The sequence below is a fragment of the Panthera tigris genome, chromosome A1 (genome assembly GCF_018350195.1).
Source record: "Panthera tigris isolate Pti1 chromosome A1, P.tigris_Pti1_mat1.1, whole genome shotgun sequence".
Taxonomy (NCBI): Eukaryota; Metazoa; Chordata; class Mammalia; order Carnivora; family Felidae; genus Panthera; species Panthera tigris.
Window position 1 is genome coordinate 33,057,317 of NC_056660.1, and position 8,846 is coordinate 33,066,162.

An 8,846-nucleotide genomic window follows, 5' to 3' on the forward strand; every position below is an offset into this window, starting at 1 on the left:
AACGAAATTGCATGCTTATCATTTCAAGGAGCTAGCATGAGCTATCTTGATTCCACTGATTTACTCAAAAACATTCTGCAACAACATTTTGAAAATATTTGTTTTGTCATGGTAATGTTGCAGAATGATACATTTTCAATCTATATAAGCATCATTATGTTCAAGCCTTTGTACTGGATCAATAATTATGCTTGGGTTATTTTATTTCCATAGCCTTTAAGTAGCATTTTGAAGTTTCACTATTATTAAATAAAATCAGTGAAAAAGCTTTATATTTCGTATTTTAAAAGGATTCTAAAGAGGAAACATTGGACTTCACTGTCATCTCTAAGTTTACAGCATTTCCCCCTTATGTTCACACTTCCTGTCCTCTCTCTGCCCTACTTATTTATCATCAGCATTTATCACTACTATGGTTCTCTAAACTTTATTTATCTTATTTCTTCTTGTCTCCTCTGTTATGACATAAGATCATTGAAGGCAACGATTATTATCTGTTTTGTTCTCTGCTCTATACTTGACATTTTTGGAACAATACATGATACACAGGAGGTGCTCAACAAATACTTTTGAAAGAATGGATAAACTGCAAATAATTTAATAGTTTCAGGATAAAATGTTAGAGAAGGCTAAATTATCAGAAGATAGCACAGTTTTCAGCAAACTGTGGTTTTTGCTGATGGCTTCTAAGAGAACACGGAGAAGAAGTTATGTTCTAACTCTAAAGCTCTCCTTAAGGGCACCTGGGTGGCTCCATCAGTTAAGCCTTGGACTCTTGAATTTGGCTCAGGTCATGAGCTCGTGGTTTGTGAGATCCAGCCCCATATCAGGCTCCACACTGGCAGCATAGAGCCTGCTTGGGATTCTCTTGGGATTCTCTCTCTCCTCCCTCTCTTCACTTCCCCTTGCTCATGCTCCCTCCTCTCTCTCTCTCTCTCTCTCTCTCTCTCTCTCAAAAATAAATAAACATTAAAAAAAAAAAGAAAAGAAAAGTTGAAAGCTCTCCATAGGTGGATTGCTTTCATAAGCAATGTAACTGCTTAGATCTGAGGTTCTTCATTCATACTGTTTGTGTTAGAATAAAAAACAACCCATGGGGCGCCTGGGTGGCTCAGTCGGTTAAGCGGCCGACTTCAGCTCAGGTCACGATCTCGCGGTCCGCGAGTTCGAGCCCCACGTCTGGCTCTGGGCTGATGGCTCCGAGCCTGGAGCCTGCTTCAGGTTCTGTGTCTCCCTCTCTCTCTGCCCCTCCCTCGTTCATGCTCTGTCTCTCTCTGTCTCAAAAATAAATAAACGTTAAAAAAAGTTTAAAAAAAGAACAAAAAACAACCCTAGCAGAAGGAGGGGCCAAAGTTTCTCCAGGCCTCCAGCCAGAGTTCTTGTATTAACTTCTGCTGATCATTAGTCAAAATGCATTTTTTAAACTGCTTTGAAACCCTCCATGTAATTGCTGTGTCTTCAAAGGAATACAATAGTCTGGTGATAGGATTCCATCTATTTTCTGATTTGTTCTGGAAACAAGCACAAGATTTAATTTCTAGAACCAGTAAATATGGTATCTCTGCCTTAGAAAAGTTTTAAATATTCTGTGTAACCATAGTTAAACTCTTGTTACATGACTGAATATCCACTAATATCAAGGCTTTAGGGGGTACACAATGCAGAGTAGAGACTTTGTCATTTTGTTAGGAATATACAGATCTGATGAACATGTGAAAAGCTGAGTGAAAGAAGAAACTTCACTCCAGGAATAGATTTTCATTGAGATTTAGCATGACTGTATTTTGAATCCTAGCCTTAAAATATTTTTTCTAAATATGTACTAATATAAATTTTATTCTAGGAATTTGGATTTCCTAGAATCCAAATAAGTAATAAGTAAAGATTCTCTACTTAGTTTGTATTCTATCAAGGGAAAACAAACAATAATCAATAAATCTAATAAATAATTATGAATTTTAATACAAAGTGGTGGGTTGATAAAAGAAAAGACAATATGAGAGTAGTGAGTTGAATAGTGGCCCCAAAATGTTATATCTAAGTCATAATCTGGGAACCTGTGAACATGACCTTCTTTCCAAAGAGTCTTTTTAGATGCAATTAAGTTAAGGATCTCAGGATAAAACCATCCTGGATTTAGATTGGACCCTAACGATAACAGGTGTCTTTTTATGAAAAAGGCAAAAGGAGAGTTAAGACCCAGAGATACACAGAGAAGACAAGAGACACAGGGGTCGGTGCTATGCAGCCACAATCCAATGATTTTCTTGAGTCCCTATAAACAAAGAGGCAAAGAAGGGTTCTCCTGGTAGCCTCCAGAGGGAGCATTACCCCACATACACTTTTTGCAGACTTGGCGACCTTCACTCCTGTGAGAATTTAAAATACTGTTGTTTTGAAGTCCCCACATCTGAGGTAATTTGTTATGGCAAGCTTGGGAAATAAATACAGTGAGTAAAGGGGAATACCAGATTACCATAGGTGGGAGGGGCTGGTGGCCACATTGAGGACGTCATATTTGGGCTAGACTTAACAGTAATTCACAGGATTAATTATAGATAAGCTTTTTAAGCACAACCTGGGTATAATTTAAATTTTGGAGAGGACTATGAAATTAGTTATCTCTTTGGAATCAATTTAACATACATTAGCATGGGCAGGGAAAGCATGAGTTGAATAACAAAGAGCTTTTTAGCACAGGCAAAACCTGTGCAAACTTTCAAAGACAAATACACAGTTAGCGTAACACATTGATTAAGATGGCGGACTTCAGATTCTAAATGGTCTGATTTTAAGTCCAAGTTTCTCGTTTACTCTCCGTGTGATTTCAGGCATGTTACCCGTGCTTCATTTTTTTTCATCTGTAATACAGGAGTAATAATCAGGTCATTGTGGAGATTACGTGAGTTAAAATACAATTTAAAACAATACCTAAGAGAGATACCTGGGCAGGTCAGTTGGTTGAGCATCCAACTCTTGGTTTTGGCTCAGGTCATGATCTCATGGTTTGTGAGTTCAGTTCAAGCCCCGCATCAAACTTGGAATTCTCTCTCTCTCTCCCTTGTCTCTGTTCTTCCCTCACGCAACCACTAGCTTTCTCTCTCTCTTTCTCTCTCTCTCTCTCTCAAACATAAATAAACTTAAAAAATTATTTAAAGAAAACACCAACAAACTACAAATGTTAGCTGTTAATTTACAGGGAAGAGAAATTTCTCAAAAAGTTGTAGCAATTGGTAATTATCTGAGTAATCACCTAAGGGAATTATATCCTTCTAGAGACATGGTCAGAGAAATGAGAGTTATTATATACACTGTGACTCTTTAGATATAGATCTGGATATTTGCCTTATTAAGAAAAAAAAATGTGGCCTGAGGTAGAAGGAGAGTTTTCATTTTGGGATAAATCAACATTAGTCCCATGATATTTAATAAGACAGGCAATAGAGATTCAATTTTGTTTATTAATTGAGCATGGCACCTCCTTTAGCTTCAATTTCTTCCACTATGTCAACGATAATATTAATACCTCCTAAGAAAAGGGGGAGAATTGAGTGAAGCGGTAAAGCAAATTCTCCCACAGGCTAGTTGTAAATTAGGTATTTCCGAAACCAGATTATGTCTCCTATTACTGGTGTATTAATTTCTGTGGACTGCCTAGGACTCTGAGGGAGAATGAAGAGGGAGTGATTAACACATCTTTGGTAATTGTGCTATGCCAGGCTGTTCTAATCTGCTTATCTACACTGCCTGCTGCTTTCTCCTGCCAGCTCTCATCAGTGTCTCATCAGGGCACAGCTCTGTGGAACAACCTGCTAGTGACTAGGCTTCTGGGCTACAAGTTCTGTCTGTCTGCTACTCTTCAAGAACAACAAGCCTTTTTTAGAACTCTGTTAGAGGCCAGGAAAGGAGCTAAATGGTGACACTGTCCACCCATCCTTTGTATTTGCTCCATGATTTTTTAATCTAGGCTTCATGTCCCTTTTTTCCTACCGTGTGGAAATATATTGCATTCTAAGCAAGTCTCTACCAACGTGAACTATCAGAATTGCCTTTGACAGATTCTTAATCTTTTCAAGTAAAGATCTCAGTGTTCCCATTCATTCAGTTGACACTGTTTCTGTCTTTAGGTAGAGATTTTAAATAGGCTTCTCAAGTGTTTGCATATGAGGCAGAGAAAAATGGGATAATTTTCAGGTCTATCCCATTGTTCATCTGCCAGTCTTTGTCAAACCACTTGAGAATGTAAAGGAAGAAATTATTCTCTCTCTAAGGAAAATAGGCTTCACTGTCAAATTAATTATCCAGATACAAACTTTTTACTTACAAATGGTTCTAGAGCCAATTAATTAATTTTGCTCACTTTATTTTACAATGTGTCAAGAGGAAAAAGGATTAGAAAACAATGACCAAGACCAAATTCCTTTCCTTGAACAGAGGTCACAAGTCAGGGGTATTATTATCAAGATATTGATTATGATTGGTTTATATAAATAAATGGCCTCTAATTACATAAATGTAATCAATTTAAATATTCTAATATATAGCTATACACCATTATCATTAGTGTTGCCTTATTGCCTATTATTTATTATGTAGAGTCAGATATAATCAAGAAGACGAATACAGTACAATTAGTACATTTCGTTCACCAAAGAACTTTCATCATCATAATCATCACATGCTACAACATAAAAATTACTGGGGCGCCTGGGTGGCTCAGTCGGTTAAGCGTCCGACTTCGGCTCAGGTCATGATCTCACGGTCTGTGAGTTCGAGCCCCATGTCGGGTTCTGTGCTGCCAGCTCAGAGCCTGGAGTCTATTTCAGATTCTGTGTCTCCCTCTCTCTGACCCTCCCCCATTCATGCTCTGTCTCTCTCTGTCTCAAAAATAAATAAACATTAAAAAAAATTTAAAAAAAATTACAATAACAAGAGTAATTGCTAATATTTTTGATAGAAACCTGTAGGTTATAAAGTGACATACATACATAAATATATCTTCATATATGTGTGTATGTACATAGACACTTGACATATATGTGAATTATTTTAGAGCTGTCACCTTCAAAACAATGTCATGGGGGCTTCCCATTAGATATCACAGTGATCTAAGCAGTGTCATAAAAAGGGAAATCAATGAGCTTTGGATTCAGATAGTTCTAAATTTGAAAGCCATCTCCTGTACTTAGTTGCTCTGTGACTTGAAATAAGACATTTAGCTTCATTTAGCCATATCTTTCTTAGGAAAAAGTGAGGTGATTAATATGTACCTTTGGGATTACTCATGGGATTAAATATGCTAATTAAATGTAAAATATGCACAGAGCCTACTCCATCGGCACTTGATGAGTAAGTTAACCCTTGTTTAACTAATTACTTAAATCTTGCCCATCATAAAATGGTGTTAGTATTTTTTCAATGAGCATATGTATACTTGCAACTTTATGCAACTGTTACACAACATTTTGTAGTATATATTATCATTCCTATTGTAAGAAAAGAGCTGCTATGAGATATTTTTATATTTTAATTAAATACATTAATTGCTATTAAAGTGATTATCCAGTATCTACATTATTTCCTAAGAGGAATATCAACCACAAAAAAAATCTCAGTGTAATTACTAAAGCCCTTTCAAATAGTTTCAGATACAATGGCAGTGTATGGAAAAAAAAAAAAAAATGATGTGCCTCTAAAAGTCCTGCCTTACTCCAGGAAATTAGTTGCAACAATGGAAGAAAACATGACTGACAAATAACTAAAATGGTGGATTTCTTCTGCACACACTTAAATCTATTGCTTCTCTATATTTGTATTCAGTGAGTCTCTTCTTTTCACCTTGGAAAACTCTAGACTAAACCGTAGTTCAAGCTCTCCGTCCATTCTTTTCCTCACAGGGTAAAGCTGTCCTATCCCAGCATGAAAGTGTTGGACCATATGCTGCTCTGTTCTTCCACTGTGAAGTTAAGCTCCTACCGTCTCGTGGAAAATTGTGTCACTAGGAGACCAAATATGAGGCATAACAATTTTCTATATTTGAACATATAGAAATAAAAATAAAAGTAGAATGACAGAGAAAAATAAAAATAGCGTATTGTAAAATCATTTTGGGAAATCTGTGTATGCATGTTTCCATAGGAACAGTATTACGTATGAAGGGTAGTTTTGTAAACAAACTACTTATATACCTAAAATAGATATTTGTGCTTTTTCATATAGTTAATAAAACTATTAAAATATAGTTGTTGCATCAAGGAGTATTGATTAGTTACCTTCAGTTATTCCTAAAGTACCCAGAATTTATGGAATTAGAGCAGATACAGATTATGTTTAATATATCCTGAATGCTAATGTTTGAGTAAAACAAGAGATTTTTAAGAAAAGGGAGTGGATGGATGTTTCAGAGAATATTCTCAAAAAGGCTTTAAACCAACAAAAATTTTCCAGACTGAGTATTATGTTTAATTTTACTTGACAATTCATGAGTTTTCTTCTTTCTGAATATACTGCTTCTTCTCATACTGCTCTTATACTTATCAGACACAATTAAGGAAGTTTTTGGCTCATTATTATCCTGAGGGCAAGATAGAAAAATAATGAGAAGGTTAGAAAGGATAACAAAATGAGTACCTGAAGTAAATTTATTCAACTGTCAGCAATAAACAAAATCATATCGGAGACAACGTTTCCTTGTCTCCTCGGGAAGTTTGTAAAGGGAGAAAATGAGCAAAGAATGTTTAGTTGTTGTCCCTCTTTGTCTACTGCTCCTTAGTGTGGGGAATATGTTTAGGAATTCCCTGGGCTTGCACCCATGGGTTAACAAGGCATAAAGAATTAGATAGTCATAGGATGTTCACACCCAAGTTTGGGTAAACAAGATTAGGTAAATAGGTACAGAGAGGGTGGGGCAAAGGCAAAGGACAAGAGCAGAAAGCTGATTTCCCAGAAAGGAAGGACCAAATTAGGTAAACAGGTAAATAGGGCTATGGATTGCTGCTGGGTGATGTTGCCCAGAGTGGAGATAATTAGCAAAAGAAAGGTGCCTTGTTGACCTTGAGGTAGCATGGTCTATCTGCCTTATCCCTGAGGCCAGCTAAGATAAACAGACAAGGCACCTCATGTCTACCATTAACAACCAGCTCCCAGGTGCCAGGGTTTTGTTTTATATTGACCTAAACCCCTAACACCATATATCTTCAAAACCCCCTTTCCCTCAGCCTATGAGTTAATGTTCACAGATTCACTGTCTCTGTGCATGTCCATCATGCTTGTAAGCCTTCTGATCTTAATAAATTTGGAGCAAGGACCCTTATTCCGGGCGTTTGTCTTCTCCTGGACACGAGCCATCTCTCACATTTTAATCCTAAATCCACTTTCTTGCTAGACAAGAAAGAACTCTAGACCCAGAGTCTAGAGCACCTTAGTATCATTTATTAGAATGCTTTTGTTACTGTTGAAAGCTCATGCTGGGGATGGATGGGCAGGTTAGTGTTGAATTTGGTAGAGGGGAAGGAAAATAATCTTTTACACGTAGCTAGATATTACCAGATATGTGTTGAAAACTCATAGCCTCATGTATTCAAAATACAATGAGGACTTTGCAGTTTTATTTTGTATTGTTTTGTTTTACCTTATTTTTATAACGCTGGTCATGACCTACCAATAGCTCATCATCTTTGGTTTGAAGAAAGCTTTGCCCCTGAGTTGTGTAACTTCTCCAGTTTCTCCTGAGGAATCCTGCCAATGAGGAACCATCATAGTCTTGTGTTCTGAGAGCACAGTATTGATAATGTCCAAGTGAATATTCTACTCTGTCCCTTCCTTGAGAATTTACAAGGGAAATAAAACCTATCTGATTTCTCTATTTTACATTTGTATCACCTCTCTTTCACATTCTTCACTTCTCCAGTATATGTAGCCAGGTTTTCACTTTCTCTTGCTTCTTAAGGGATTTTCTCCTTTGTCCTGGCATCATTTTTCCTGGGTAGTGTTGTTTTTTCCTGTGAGTTCTGCCTTAATATGGAAGGGGCATTCACTCCACACTCTTAATGAAATTTGACCAGCACTGACCCAAACCACTGAGGGAGAGAATAGTCTAACCAGTCTTTGTGCTTGTTTGTGTCAATTGCTCATACTCTGGGTAGAGCCTGGACTACTCTTTTTGAGTTGTCAATCGGATCACGTTATTCCCCATGTTCAAATCCATTCCTTAGAACTTAGACCTAAGTTCTACCACTAAGAAGGTAGACCTAAGTTCTACCACCTCAACCACTAAGGTTAAGGTAAACTATGTTCTCACAGTTTCTCATATCATAGTTCTCATATCATCTCACAACTTTCATCTCATAATCCCTAACCCCGCACTCAGTGTGCTCTAGCCACACGGGAAGAAGATTGGTCCCACCATAGTGCTCTGCAACTTTTCAGCCTACATTGTATGACTCTCTATAGTTTAAATGTAATACTTGGCTCTTCATCATTACTTCGAATTATTTTAAACTTTTTTTAGTCATGAAAATATTTCTTTAACCAGCATTGAAATGGAAATCTAGTCAACTGCCATGAGAGTGGAAGCCCTTTTCAAGACTATATCCCTCCAATGACTATCTTATCCCATATTCCCTGAAGTGGGCTTATATAACCACTAGAAAAGTGCCTTTTCAAACACCATGCCATAGTATATATTCTTTAATGTCTTATCATTTCAAATGTTTATAATACATTCAGATCATAAATTAACATACTTTTTGAATTTTAATTTTGTTACTCAACTCTTTAAAAGCACATATCAAATATGTACCTTAAATGCACAAACAAATATCAGTAGATTCTTGCAATTATCAATT